This window comes from Excalfactoria chinensis, chromosome 6 (genome assembly GCF_039878825.1).
Source record: "Excalfactoria chinensis isolate bCotChi1 chromosome 6, bCotChi1.hap2, whole genome shotgun sequence".
In the NCBI taxonomy this organism is placed as follows: Eukaryota; Metazoa; Chordata; class Aves; order Galliformes; family Phasianidae; genus Excalfactoria; species Excalfactoria chinensis.
In genome coordinates, this window is record NC_092830.1 from 35986138 (window position 1) to 35999908 (window position 13771).

The window sequence follows — 13771 nt, forward strand, 5'->3', positions numbered from 1 at the left end:
TGGCCTTTTTTTTTTTTTTTTTTTAATAAATGTTATAAAAATGCTCCGTGAATCAGGAGAGCGTCAGCAATTAAAGCAATTTAACATCGTAATAATTAAAAATGCAGTACTCCGGTGTAGTCAGCACTGGTTCACATAAAAAGCCACATTGTTGGTCCTTAATAATTGCATTATTTGACAGACATGATAAAGAAGAAGAAAAGGTGCACGCCGTTAGCATCAGACGAGCGACTAATTCTTATTGTTTCTGAAAATTGCACTTAAATCCTTTACTGTTGCTGCCTCTCAGCTAACAGATGTGCAGGAATGTCCTCGGCTCGCCATCGCTTTTCTCTCCAGCAGAATATGACTGACAACAGAACACCAGGGAACAGCTGGGTCGAAACGCATAATATTTTCCTGCTAGAGAAAGACGCTGATTAGGCTGTGGAGTACCTAATTGGGTAAGATGCCCCTCATTTCCAAACTATAAAATTCAGATAGTGTAGAGCAGCAAAGGGTGGACGAGCTGGCAAGAGCCGTATGTTTGTCCCGCAGCACAACTGGACCTTTAAATTGAGCACTGCCTTTACAGTTGTGTGGGAACGTGCCGGAGCTCGGTGCTGTGCACTGTGCAGAGCCAGGATCTTGGGGAGGGATTGCAATAGCACTGAGCATTCTCTTCTCTCTTCCAAAGCTTGCGTGGGCACAGGGGCAGATTTCCCCATGAGGTTCCTTTTAATTTCAAGGAAAAATAAAGGAAAATGGAAACAAAGCACAGATTTTACTGTTGCAGGTATTTCTTCCTTGAATATCCTAAGTGGTGCAGGCTTCTTCAGTTCTTCCTTCTCTCCATTGATTTCTGTATGTTGCTGCACAGTGACTGTGCAGTAGATGGAGTGTTGGTTCCAAACTGGGTAGAGGTAGAGAAGTTTTGGTGGTGGGACTATGGCAAGGGTAGAACTGGTATCCTCACATCCCCTAGAAATGATAGACTCTAGTAAATTTTAGAGGACAATTAAGCCCATCCTGCCTCTGAAAATAGCTGCTTACACAAACATCCAAGCAAGTGAAGAGCTCCTCAAACTGAAGTGAGAACTGCTTACTATGTGATGCAGAGGAGGCTCAGCCCTACGCACAGTGGCTGGGAGATGCACTTTGCCCATCTAACAGTCTAAAGGGGTGCTCAGGCATGAAAATCTTGCTCTGATTTTTCTCCTCTTTCTTTGTTTTGTGTATTCTGGAATGATGGTAACAGCCTGCCACCAGTAGCATTTGCTACTCTTTAAGGAAACAAAAGATTCAGAAGCTGCAGTTTGATGTTGGGATAAAGGAATAATAAATATTTGTAAAGTTCGTGATACATAAGTTAACTCATGTCACAACTGATCTGAAGGTAAACAAATCGGTGTCCCTCTGAGCCTGGCCAGAGGTGAGTCTGTGCAGAAGTGTCTTGTCTGCACATCTCAGGAATATAGGCTTGTTCTTCCCAAAATCGTGGCTTTGAATGATGGGAAACTAAAGCCAGGAGAAGGACACCAGTGAGCAGCACCATGTTACCAGTGGAGGTTTGGTGCCTGGAGGAGCGGAGCAGTAGCGCATCCCTAAGGCCAGGTACAAGTGCTTTAAAAGCAGTGAAAGCATCTGAAAGGCTGGAGCCCCTCCTGGAACTGTCCTCCTTGAGAAGTAATTCATACGTGTGCAATTATTTTAGTTCAAATATTAACCCTAGATTTTAAACAGATTATAATTTTGAAGGGAAATGGCCATAATTGTGTGACAGAGAGGGATTTGATTTGCAGTTCTGGAAAACAATTTGCTTCTCGAGCACCAGAAGAGTCTTTAGGTGAAAGTATAAAAGAACCACATTATCCCCTGATTAACCTGAATCAAATAATGGAAATACAATTCCATCTGCCATAGAAATCATAAATAATAAATACATTGTTAAATCAATAACCTCGGTACAACAATGAATTTTAAATCTTATGTTGTGATTAAAGCCAGCTCTTTCTTTGGGACATATTAAACTATATTCACAGCACATTCCACTTGGGTTTTTTAATAGGTGATCTGTTTCTTTTTCAGGAAGTTCATATGAAGTTTCTGAACCTCCACTTTGGCCCTTAGGGAGAAACAGCCCGGAAATAAGGTGAAAGTGTTCTGAAAGAAACGAGGAAATCTCAAAAGGGGAAAAAAATCGCACATTATAGAAATGCTGGTAAATAAAATATAACCAACGAGCAGCATGGGAAGCAGGTTTAACCCACTACACACCAGCCTTCCTGTAGTGCTAGCCAACTGAATGCTGAATGTAGAATATCAAGTATTATGGCTTATGTGTATTACTGCCATAGAGCGTGATATGAGCATGAATCAATTAAATTAGAAGAAAAAATAGCATACAAAGAACAAATGTATGAAGTCATTGCTCTTGGAGTCCTTGGTGATAGCTGACCCTGATGAAAAATGAAATAAAATGACATAAGGGCAGAGTTTCAACAAGAAAAACAACATCAATATTTAAAAAGTTAGATTTTGGAAAACTGTTGTGGCTCAAGGGGGGTTTTGTTGTACAATTCTGCATTCGTGTGACAGATGCAATTGCCAGAACTTCCCTTGGTCTACAGGAAACCTGAAAGAGATCAACGTTTTATTGGTACAGGTATGTAAATTTACCTGGTACTTTAAAACACCTCTAGGACCAAATCAACTGGTGCTGAGGAACTCTTGTCTTAAAAGACTAAAGTAGATGTTGTGTCTTTGGAGCTTCTTCAAATGGTGCTTTACAAAAGCAGAGTTCTTTGTTTCAGATGTGGACAGTGACACTTCCAGTGAAGCCTGTTACCTCTGCCTTGAAACATGGTGGGTCAGCCAGGAGGTGAGGAGGTGGGGAAAAACAGATGAGCTGGATGAGGAATATGGTGGCAAACTGTAAGTAGGAACTCCACAGTAACAGCTTCCTATTGCAATAGAGCTCTACCCTGGGTTTCCTCTGCTGCTCTGGAGAGAGTCCTCCTGCTGCGCCCAGCAGCAAGGATACCTTGATATCCTCCATCCCCAAATATCACAGTATCACAGTATTGTGCGAGTTGGACAATGGATGTTTATTAACCATGTGCCCAAAGCTCCTGATTGTTCATTTTCTCCAGGAAGTACCTCCTAGACTGTCATTTTTAGCCCACTATCAAGATTTGTGAAGGAATTATTTGTTCACTTTTTCTGCAGCGGGATGAAACCTGTATGGTTTCATTAGGTGTTGCTTCTAAATCTCAAGCAGGCTGCCTTGGTGGGCTTAAAACCTACACCTGTTTGTCATTTCTCCCATGTCTAGGGACCCACTGACTACTGCCACAGCGTGTGTTCTTGTTCCTGATGCTCTTCTCTTCCAAAGAAGCGGTGGTGGGGATAAGCTTGGTTCATCACAGTGGATCTCACATGTTTATGTAGGGATTGTTGCTGCTGTTCGAGCATCCTTAAGCTGCAAGTTCTTCCCTCCAGCTTTGCTGGAGCTTTGCTGTAACCAAGACAGACCTCCTACAGCATCAGTTTGCACCATTTCATCAGCACTAGGCATTAATCCTTCCCTTACCACCCCTGTTCTCCCTCAGCCATACACCAGCATCATCCAGCCCATAAGATCCAATAGTAGAGACAGTCTGACTGGATTTAAAGGACACCGAAATCTTGACCTTCAGTTTACAAACGTTTCTGATATGGAGGCCGTGCTCCCCCAACTTATAAAAATAACGCAAATCAGAAGATGATTGGATGTGTTCTCACTTCATTGTGTTTATTTTCTCTTGTTCTTTGGCTGTTTTTAACGCCTCATCTTGGCTGAATTATCTCCCATTTCTCTCCTTTCCTGTGTGTTTCTGCTCCTGCTCTGTTCTCTGCCCTTTGTTCTCAGTGGCTGTTTCTCCCCCTCTTTCCTTTTGTGCCTCACTTGCATATTTTCTGCTGCTCTATCATCTGTGTTCTTTGTCTTTTCTTTTCTTTGTCTTTTCATTTTGCCTATCTTTGTTCTGCGTAGTCTTTGGTGTCTCCCTGTTCTTTGTCTTCACTTTTTCCTTGTTCTTTCTTTTCCTCTATCTGTCTCTTTTTATGATTCCCTTTTATCTCAGTTGTGTTCTGAGTAGGTTTGTCTTGATCTTTGTCTTTGCGGAGAACGTGCTCAAATGAAGACAAAACACACCATTCAAACAGAAATTGCTTATTAATTATAACATGGACACACTGCTGAAACCCAAGCCTCCCACAAAGCCTGCAGTCCAAATCAGAGGTGTTCAGAGACCAGCATGGGATTTTCTGGTCGTCTGAGCTCTGCACAGGGCCCATGCTTTACCCCATGGTGGAGCACCCAAAATTTAAGCAACGCCCCCATTCCCTACATGTTGCTGTCAGGGGGATAATCCCATCCTAATCTTTAGCACTGACCTCATGGCTGAAAATATCCCAACTCGAGTTCTGCGTCACCCAGGAGTAAAAACAGTTATTTGGGTCTCCAGTGTGGAATCCACACAATCTTCATGTCCTAGGTTTGCCCCTTCAACCTGTGGTAGGGGGTATAATTTACTGAAGGTGTCCTTGTCCTGTGTCATCAGCACAGAATTATTGGTTGCTGATAGAAGGAACATTTCAATTCACTAACCAGCTCCGCTGGGAATGGGTATCAGCTACAGCCATGTGAAAGGCAGGAATTCTTGGTACACTTGGTACTCAGTCATGTTATTATTAATTCTTTTGTATCTGAAAAACAAAACGTCTGCCCAGAGAGACTGTGGATGCTCCATCTCTGAAAGCATTCAAGGCCAGGCTGGATGTGGCTCTGGGCAACCTGGTCTGGTGGTTGGAGACCCTGCACATAGCAGGGGGTTGAAACGATATGAGCATTGTGGGCCTTTGTAACCCAGGCCATTCTATGATTCTATGATTAAAAAGGTGACAAACATTGCAGAGTTGATTTGGTAAAGGAAGCTCTGTTTGGTCCCCCCACTTTTTATTTGAGATCTCTTTCATCTTAGCAGAGATTGATATTTCAAACAGATTTCAAAATTTAAGATCAAAACAAAATATTTCACATAAATAAAGTTTACTTTTCTGTTCATTTTCCCACTCAATTTCCCCTTCTAATAATTCAGTATAATCTCTCTTTCTGTACTATAGTTGATTAATTCTCATCTCAGTCTTGGCTGAGAAACATAGCCCAGGCCTTTGAGCTTACGCTAATAGCTGCTGTTCACCATCTTTAATTTTTCTTTGTTTTTCTTGTTCTGCAGAAGGACTGCAGGAGCCATGCTATGCTGTCAAGCCACAAAGTCAATGAGCTGAGAGAAGACAGAGGGGTCGGCTGCCCTCAGGGACCCGTCATGGTCCGAAGTGGGTCACTGCCCCCCAGGGGCTCAGGGGACCTTGCACTGCCTGCACCGCTGCCTTTGCAGGCACCTTCACACCCCATCCCCTTACCTTTGCCGTTAAATTGTCACTTCCTTGGCCAGGCTGCAGTATATAAATAGAAATCTCATATCTTCTACCTGCTGTGCTCTGGGGAAGCCTCAGAATACCCAGCACATTGCATTTCTCTGCAAGCTGGCTGTAGGACTCAGACTCAATATTGCAGCAAAAAACCTGGCTCTGATGTGAATTGCCCTGAATGTGGGAAACAGAGCAGGTTCCCCCGGGGCTGTGCGTTGAGCTGAGGTCAGGTCGGGATGTTCCTGCTGCTGGAGCTTCAGTGCTGGACCATGGCTGGTGAACAGAGGGGGATGCCGGATGGGATCTTCATCTGTCTGGTCCCTGTACATTCACTTTTGAAAGAGTGCAGGTGATCTCCCAATCTGCATAAAGATCCATTAATTACAGGTTTCCCGAGCTAGATATTTTTTTTTTTGTCTTAATAACATTGATTTAAATTATGCTTAAATATTAATCAAGTGATTTAAGACCAGGCCACTTAGGCCAAACATACATTAAAATTCCCCTTCTATTTTCCCTCTTTTTAAATCCTCCTCCTTCAGTTTATTCCCTGCGGGAAGGTTTGGGTCCTGAACTCATTGTGCGATCTTCAAACACATAATAAGAATTAATCACCATTAGTCCTCTATTTTAACAGCTGCTTCCTACCCCCCCCCCCCAAACCAGTACAGCTGCAAACTTCCCTCCCTCTGCCGACACCGTAATCCCATTACAGCTGCAAACTTCCACACGTAAAACACAGATTTAAGGTTCTTTGGAAACAACTCATGATGGCACGGAGCTGGAGCAGAGGTTGCAGCCTGGTGAGTGGGAGCTGAGAGCGACATGGTCCTTCTGCACCCCAGCACCAAGCTCTGCCTCACCTACCTTATTATTTCTCATCCTTAATATTTCTAGGATAAACAAAAGTGACTCATTTGTCAACAGGGAGAAGAGATTTTCCTGCTCGTGGGAGTTTCTCTCTTTTTCTTGGTTGTGGGCTTTCTTGTATTTTCTCCATCCTTAGATGCCCTTAAGATTTGTAATTATTTTATTTTTTACTTTTCAGCATTAAGTTCTGAAATAGATAATTATTTTGCTTAATAGTAAATTTCACTGCAACGTGCCCAGGGGGACGCGAAATAGAAGGTATTTAAAAATCTACCATGTTAGAAAAGTAAAATAATTTCAGCTAATGAGATTATCAAGGATAATCGGTTTACAAAAGCCCATTATGCGACAGATTCGTTGACGTCTTAAAACAGAAAAGGAGAGTCCTATTTATTTATTTATTTACTTATTTGAAATGGTGTAGAATAAATCGCTTTTCAGAATGTAAAAAGCTGTTTCTCATATAAATTTCTTTATTTTTAAATGTGACGATTTCTGTAGCCCCATCTGCTGTTCGCTGTTGGAAGCTTTCAGGGCAATATTTGGTAAAACGTGTTTTTCTTCTGAAAATTGGAATGGGTGAGACTTGAGTTTGTGGATTTGACTCAGGACAGTAAAAAAAGGATTTCCTCTTTTCTAGAACTGGTGGGAAGAAGTTGCAGAACAATGGAGATCCCACCACTATTCAGCTATGATGGAGGATGTGTTTTCAGACACAACCCACTCCTCCTGCCTATTTCCTGGGGTTGCAGAAGAAAGAGGAGGAGAAGGAGTGGCCAGTGCTGGTGGCTGTTTTGGCTGCAGCAGCTGTGGAGGCCCTGCTAATGCAGTAACTTCCTTATCTCAGGAAACTCAAGTGGCTCCAACAAGAGAAACAGGGTGGGACGATCCAGGAGAAGACAGCTGACTGCAACATCTACAGGTCTGCGGGATAGACAATACGATCATTTTTACGTTGTTAAAGTTGATCAGAAAATTTTCCACTGGAATTAAGCGGATAAGAATTACTTCATTTTTTGCCCCTTAACAGCCTAGGAGACCTGTGTTAGATCTGGGCTTTGTCTGCCTGAGGAAGTGGAAGGGTTGACCTGCTGAAGGGAGAGCCACAAAAGCACTCCAACATTACCATGGTCTTATAATGCCTGAGACAGATCACAGGATTAACTCTTATAATTAACAACAAGATCATCTATTTGTACATTATATAAATTAAAGTGAGTGCATGTAAAACTGCAACCTTGAATAATACTACAACAGTTTCTGCTTTATTTGTTCTGTGTAGCTTATTGCTTTGACCATGCATTTGGAGCTACCTAGAATATGCCTGCTGGGTCTGGTGCATGAAATCTTTTCCAAGTCCTCCCTTTTGCTTCACGATGATGCAGAAGGTGACTCTTCAGTATGAAACACAAAATGATTTTAGACTTGTATAAATAATATACATGTTCTGTCTCCCTTTGATTGAATGATGAATAGCATTTAGAGCGATTGATTTGCCGGCAGGAGCACTCGGCAGTGGCTGGAACAGCTTGTTCTGCCCTTGGATCTCCCCAAATGAGTTCCGCATCTCCCGTGGCTTGGTCTTCTGGTGCTCCTCCAGCACTGCACAAGTGCCTGGCCTTGACTTGGTCACCCTGCCCCAGCTCACCTGGGTCTCATGTCCCTGCCTGCCCCCAAACACCTTGCATGGCAGCTCGATCTGCTGCTCAGATGGCTCCCTCTTTATTTCCTTTGATATTTAACAGAAAATAATTCAGCAGCGAGCTTTATTTGAGCAGCAGGATAGATTAAAAAATGAAATATGTTTAGCAAGATTTGGGGGAAAGGCTGGAGTAATTAATTTTCAATAATACCTGGCATTTCTAGAACTCCTTTCATCCTGAGATCACCAAACAGTTTACAGACATTAATTAATTAAAGCATTATGATGCCCCAGTGTGGGGCCATTGCCTGCATGTCTGACTCAGACAAACTCTCCCCAAATCCCTGGACGGGTGAATGCCGTGCACTGCAGTGTCTGCACCAGGGCTATACCCAGGAGTAAATACCGCTCAGCTTTCCTAAGGTTTGCACTCTGTGGCCCTATGTAAATATTTTCCAGTGAGTTTGATTGTTTGTCTTTTATTCTCTGTCAGAAAAGCCCCAAATATCTCAGTAATAACATTTCCAGTGTGTGTGAGCAGGAGGGCAGTTCTGATGGTTATTTTTTTATTCAGCTTCCCATTAAAACATCTCTGCTCTTGAAACTCCCGTTGCAGGCTCGGAGCTGGACATGTACGTTAAGGTTTGATTTTGGAGTGAGCTTCCTGGGCATTTTTGACAGCACAGTAAATTCCATGGGAAGAGAAGAGGTGCTCTGTGTTCACCCGGAGGGATGCACGTAACGTCACACTCTTGGAAATCACCCTGAAGTACAAGTTCAGTGAAATCTTATGAAAGCTATAGATTATACAAACTTTCCTCACTCCAATGATTTGATTCATGAACGCGTAAATAGATAGATAGATAGATCCATCAAGGAAATCCCAAGGGAACAATGCAATGGTGTTTGTGATTGGAAAAATATTATAAAAGAGCTGAAGTAGAGCCAATCGTTAGGCGGTTTTGTAGTGCCGAGATAAATAGAGAAGAAATGGCATTTCATGATCCCATTTTTAAAGGATGTTGGAAGTTACCAAAGCAGGGGAAATGGACGTTCTGCAGGGATTGCCTATACTCAGGTGTGTTCCCTTGTGGTTCTGCCACTGGCTGGCCACCTGAGTCCCCAGTGCTGCCCCAGGACTATGGAATAATGAGATGGCAGTGTGTACATGGGCAATGCTCTCATATGAAGGACCACTCCAGCCACTGGATGATGTTCCCATTTACCATAAGACCTTCCAGTTCAGCTGGGATATTCAACAGCTGTCTCCTGGATCAGTCCTGAAGGATGTGTTTGTAACAGAAGAATGGAAAAAATAAACTTTTAGTTGTCCACTTTCCCCCTGAATTGGCTGTTTTCATGTAAACCAAATGAAAATCTATAGCAGTATGGAAAGTCTCTTTCACTCTGGGTTACCAGGCCGGCATCTAGCCAGAGGTTGGGCTGGTTAAGTCTGCCACATTTTTCATTTATTCCAACTCAGCAGTGGGGTGAAAAAAAAGAGGCAACCCACTGGGAGAGACAGGCACTGGAAGAGATGCTAAGCAAGTGCTACAGCACCTTGGTGTCCCAGCAGCTCCCACAGGGAGGGCACCATCCACCGTGCTCGGCATGGAGCCACGTGGAAGTGTGTGGATGTAGAAACACCCATGGGTGCTGGGGAAGGTGCTGCGCCAAGCAGGAGGCTCCAGCAAATGGTGAAACACTGCTGGCTTGTTGACTGCATGGAAAACACATCACTGGGGAGCACCGTGATGAGGAGGTATGAGCAAAAATTCTTAAATAAACACAAGTGACATTTGGCATATAAATAAGATAGGGAATACTCTTGCACAAGCAGCCCAGGTCAGCAGCGATCTTTTATCTCCCAGAGTAAACTAGGTTGCTTTAGAAATGTAAAAGCACAAAGTAGTTATGGAAGGGGTGGTTGAGAGCCCTGGTGGGTGCTGCTGTGGGCACTGGTGCTGCCCTTGATGGCACAGCCCGGCCCCTGGCTGGGTGCTTCTGCAACTTCCATGCTTGATTTTTTTTTCTTGCATCTGATTAATGCATAACAAGTCCCTTCAGAGAGTAAATACTGATCTGAAATAGCACAGTAAACAAATAACACGGGAACAGGCTTAGAGTGTCTATGTACATACGTCTATAAAATGCATCGCATACGCACGCATGCCCACGTTGTTATTGTGTAGGTTAGCTAAGGGGATTTACCTCCTTTTTAATATTTTTGAAGACTGCTTTATGATCCTGTTGACCCGCTATTAGCAAAAGCTTAGCTCTCAACAAAGGTAATTAAATTATAAAATCACTGCTGCAATCATCAAACTACTCATAAAACAAGAAATGAAAAAAAGAAAAAAAAAAATACCCTGAAATAAAAATCTTGCAGGCTTCTCCTCGTGTAATATTGCTCCCTGATGTTAATTACATTTAAATGGGAGAGTACTATTTTGGTATCATTCATACGCCTCCAAAAGTACTTTCCAGTTTATCATACCTGTCAACCCCAGTGCATCACAGGCTAATACTTTATTAAGAAAAAAATCATTAGGGAGCTGCTGATCCCATTTAAGTACATTGGGCAGAATGTAAGACTAATTAAAAAGCATATTTTTACATTATTAATTTCTGAGTTTCACACTTAATGAATGTGAAATGACAGGGCTACTATTTTTATATTCAGGCTCTCTGGGCTCTTCAGCCAGGGGAATTAAATTCTGGGGATTTTTGCAAAGATGCTTCTTGGGAGATTTGTTTTCAAGAACAGCTAAGCTTTTTCAGCTATGCCTTTTTCTGGGAAATTATACCAAAGCATATTACAGCCACTTAAAAAGAGTAGTTAAATAGATGTTGTGTTGGGTTGTGTTTTTTGGGTGTTTTTTTTTTTTTTTTTCTGGTTGTTGTTTTTTTTTTTCATCATGCTGCTATAAAAGTATTTTAGATGAGGTATAAAATATGGTTTTTAAATGATATTATGATTTGCAAACACTAAAAAATAATTGCGGTGGAGTTGAGAGAGAGCGAAAACATCTAATCTTTATTGTGTAAGACAATGTGATAAAATATTTTACAGCCAAAAGCTCATTTTGCATCTGAAAATTGTGCAAACTGATGGGGGAAAAAAATCTCATTAAAACTAAAGGTTATTTTTAATATTCCTCAAACAAAGCAACGCATTATAGCCGCGTCTCTCCTCCGCGTATTTATTAAATCAGACAATTGTACGAATGTCTGACGCTCTATTTAAATAAAGACATAAAACGGCAGAGGCCGTGCGATCAGGCAGGAGGAGCTGGATTTATACCGGCTTTTAGAGACCACCAGAGTCAAAGCACAGCGTCGGTGTTGGAGGGGTTTGCTTGTTTGTGCTGTGCCGGCGCAGCATTACGGTTGTTATTAAGCAGGAGGGGTTGCAGTAGTGGAACCTGTGCGGGGTGAGGCTGGCACCACTGTCCCTGCAAGCGTGGCACAGCACAGCTCACTTTTATAGGGCTGTGCAAGGAGGAGTGGAGAAAAGCTTTTTTTTTTCTCCCCCCCCCCACCTCTCTCTTTTTTTTTTCCCCCTCTGCAAATGTGCTTACAATTACCTCTCTGTATTTTTATTGTCTTTTTACTAACCACAAAACTCACACTGGAGGCAAAGCTTAACGGCTGAGGCTTTCCTCATGTAAATATTAGGAAATTACATTTGTACAAACTGCGCGGCTTTGTAAAGGGGGCTGGAGCCACTCCAACACAAATTAATCAGGATAAAGTTGCTCTATGTTCAACATGACCATAGTTTATTTTCTTAAAGTATTAATTTGTCAACAGCTTTCCTGCCTCTCTGTGACTCATATGGATGGCATTGAGGGAAGACACAGATGCAATCTTGCTGCTATACCTTGCGGCCTTAGGAATGAGCTCCGGTTAATCAAAACGTGATTGTGTTTAATTTCTCAATATTTGTTTCCATACAAAAATCCAAGGGCTGAGATAGGAATGCGAACCTATGTTTAAATATTGTCCTCCCTTAAAAAAAAATAAAAGAAAATAAAAGAAAGAAAGAAAGAACCGGTGTGAAACTGTTTTGACTGTTTGCTAAATGCTTTGTGTTACTTTGTACTTTTAGGTCCTTCCCTCCTCTGCTGCCTCCCCCCTCAGACCCAAATAAACAAATAAGCGCTGCCAAGAGCTTTTCAGCTGGTGTCTTTTGCTGCCTTCCCTCCTCAGCCATCCCCTGCGCTGAGAGCAATGCTTTCCAGCACGTCTCTCTCATTCTTCTGCCTTCTCTCACTGCTTGTTATATCACACTATTTTAATTATATCTTGATTTCGTAACATTATTGTTCGTTGTTATGTTGCTAGAATGCAAACGTGAGCGTAATGGGATCTATTTTTCAGAGTTGCCAAAGCAAATTAAGGAAAACGCTCAGCTCTTCTTTGCCAAATGTTTTAGTGCTTTTCCGTGAAAGCAAATCTTATTTCTAACTGTATATTAAGCCTTAAGTAAATAATGCAGTCTGTCAGAAGCAAATTCTATTGTAAAAGCAGTAACTGTTCCCAGGCTTTGCCTGTGATGCCCGCACGCTGCGCTGCCCGGGAAGGACTGGGCTAGCAATGAATTAATGCTCATTTCAATCTGCCTTTTGCAGAAACGTCTAACTTTTTTGTTTACACTGGACCCAGAACCCATAAATATGGAGTATTTGTTGTTGCTGCTCCACGTCTGCCCAGGTAAGTGAGGAGACGTGGAATATAAATATCAGGGAAAAGAGACCAGTTTGAGGCTCTGCCTTTTGTTAATGGTAAGGTTCAGGGCTTTCCTGATCTTTAGCATCTTTTATTAACACACATCACCAAATAATATTGACACTCTTCGTGTTTTATTAGTACACATTTACCTTGTTCGTGGTTTTATTATTCAAGAATGCAGTTGTTGCCAAGTATTAATCAATATATTATGCTGCTCAGTTGGGCAAGCTGTACAAAAACATAGTGCCCCTAGGGTTAATACAGTCAAGAACTAGAAAAGTGTTTCAGACATGTACACAACATGTGGTTTACTATTATCATTAAATGAGGTGAACTGGGACTCTATACATATGGATTTTGAATTGCATAAATTTTGATTGATATCATTTGAAGACTGAGACCCTGAAAGGCTAGATTTTGTGAAAGACGATACACAGGCCAGCTATTACCACATACAATAATACCAGGAAAAATATCTGAAATGAGCAAGGCAGCTGGCTTTTAAATAGCTAAAACATAACATCAATACTTATTTTGAATAATGGAAAAAAAGAGGTAAAAGATGTTGACCTCTGCCTGACAATAACATGTTCCAAAAGTAGAACTGGTCCCGGGAGAAAACCCGCTGCTCAACAGTAGCGACTAAGACATTTTTTTTTTTGCTCCTTCTCTCTCTCTTTTTCCCTTTTCTTTTCTTTTCTTTTCTTTTCTTTTCTTTTCTTTTCTTTTCTTTTCTTTTCTTTTCTTTTCTTTTCTTTTCTTTTCTTTTCTTTTCTTTTCTTTTCTTTTCTTTTCTTTTCTTTTCTTTTCTTTTCTTTCCTTTCCTTTTCTTTCCTTTCCCTTCTCTTCTCTTCTCTTCTCTTCTCTTCTCTTCTCTTCTCTTCTCTTCTCTTCTCTTCTCTCTTCTCTTCTCTTCTCTTCTCTTCTTCTTCTCTTCTCTTCTCTTCTCTTCTCTTCTCTTCTCTTCTCCTTCTCTTCTCTCTCTTCTCTTCTCTTCTCTTCTCTTCTCTTCTCCTCATTTTTTTTTCTTCACATATCAATTCTATTTTCCCATTTCTTTTCTTCCCCCCA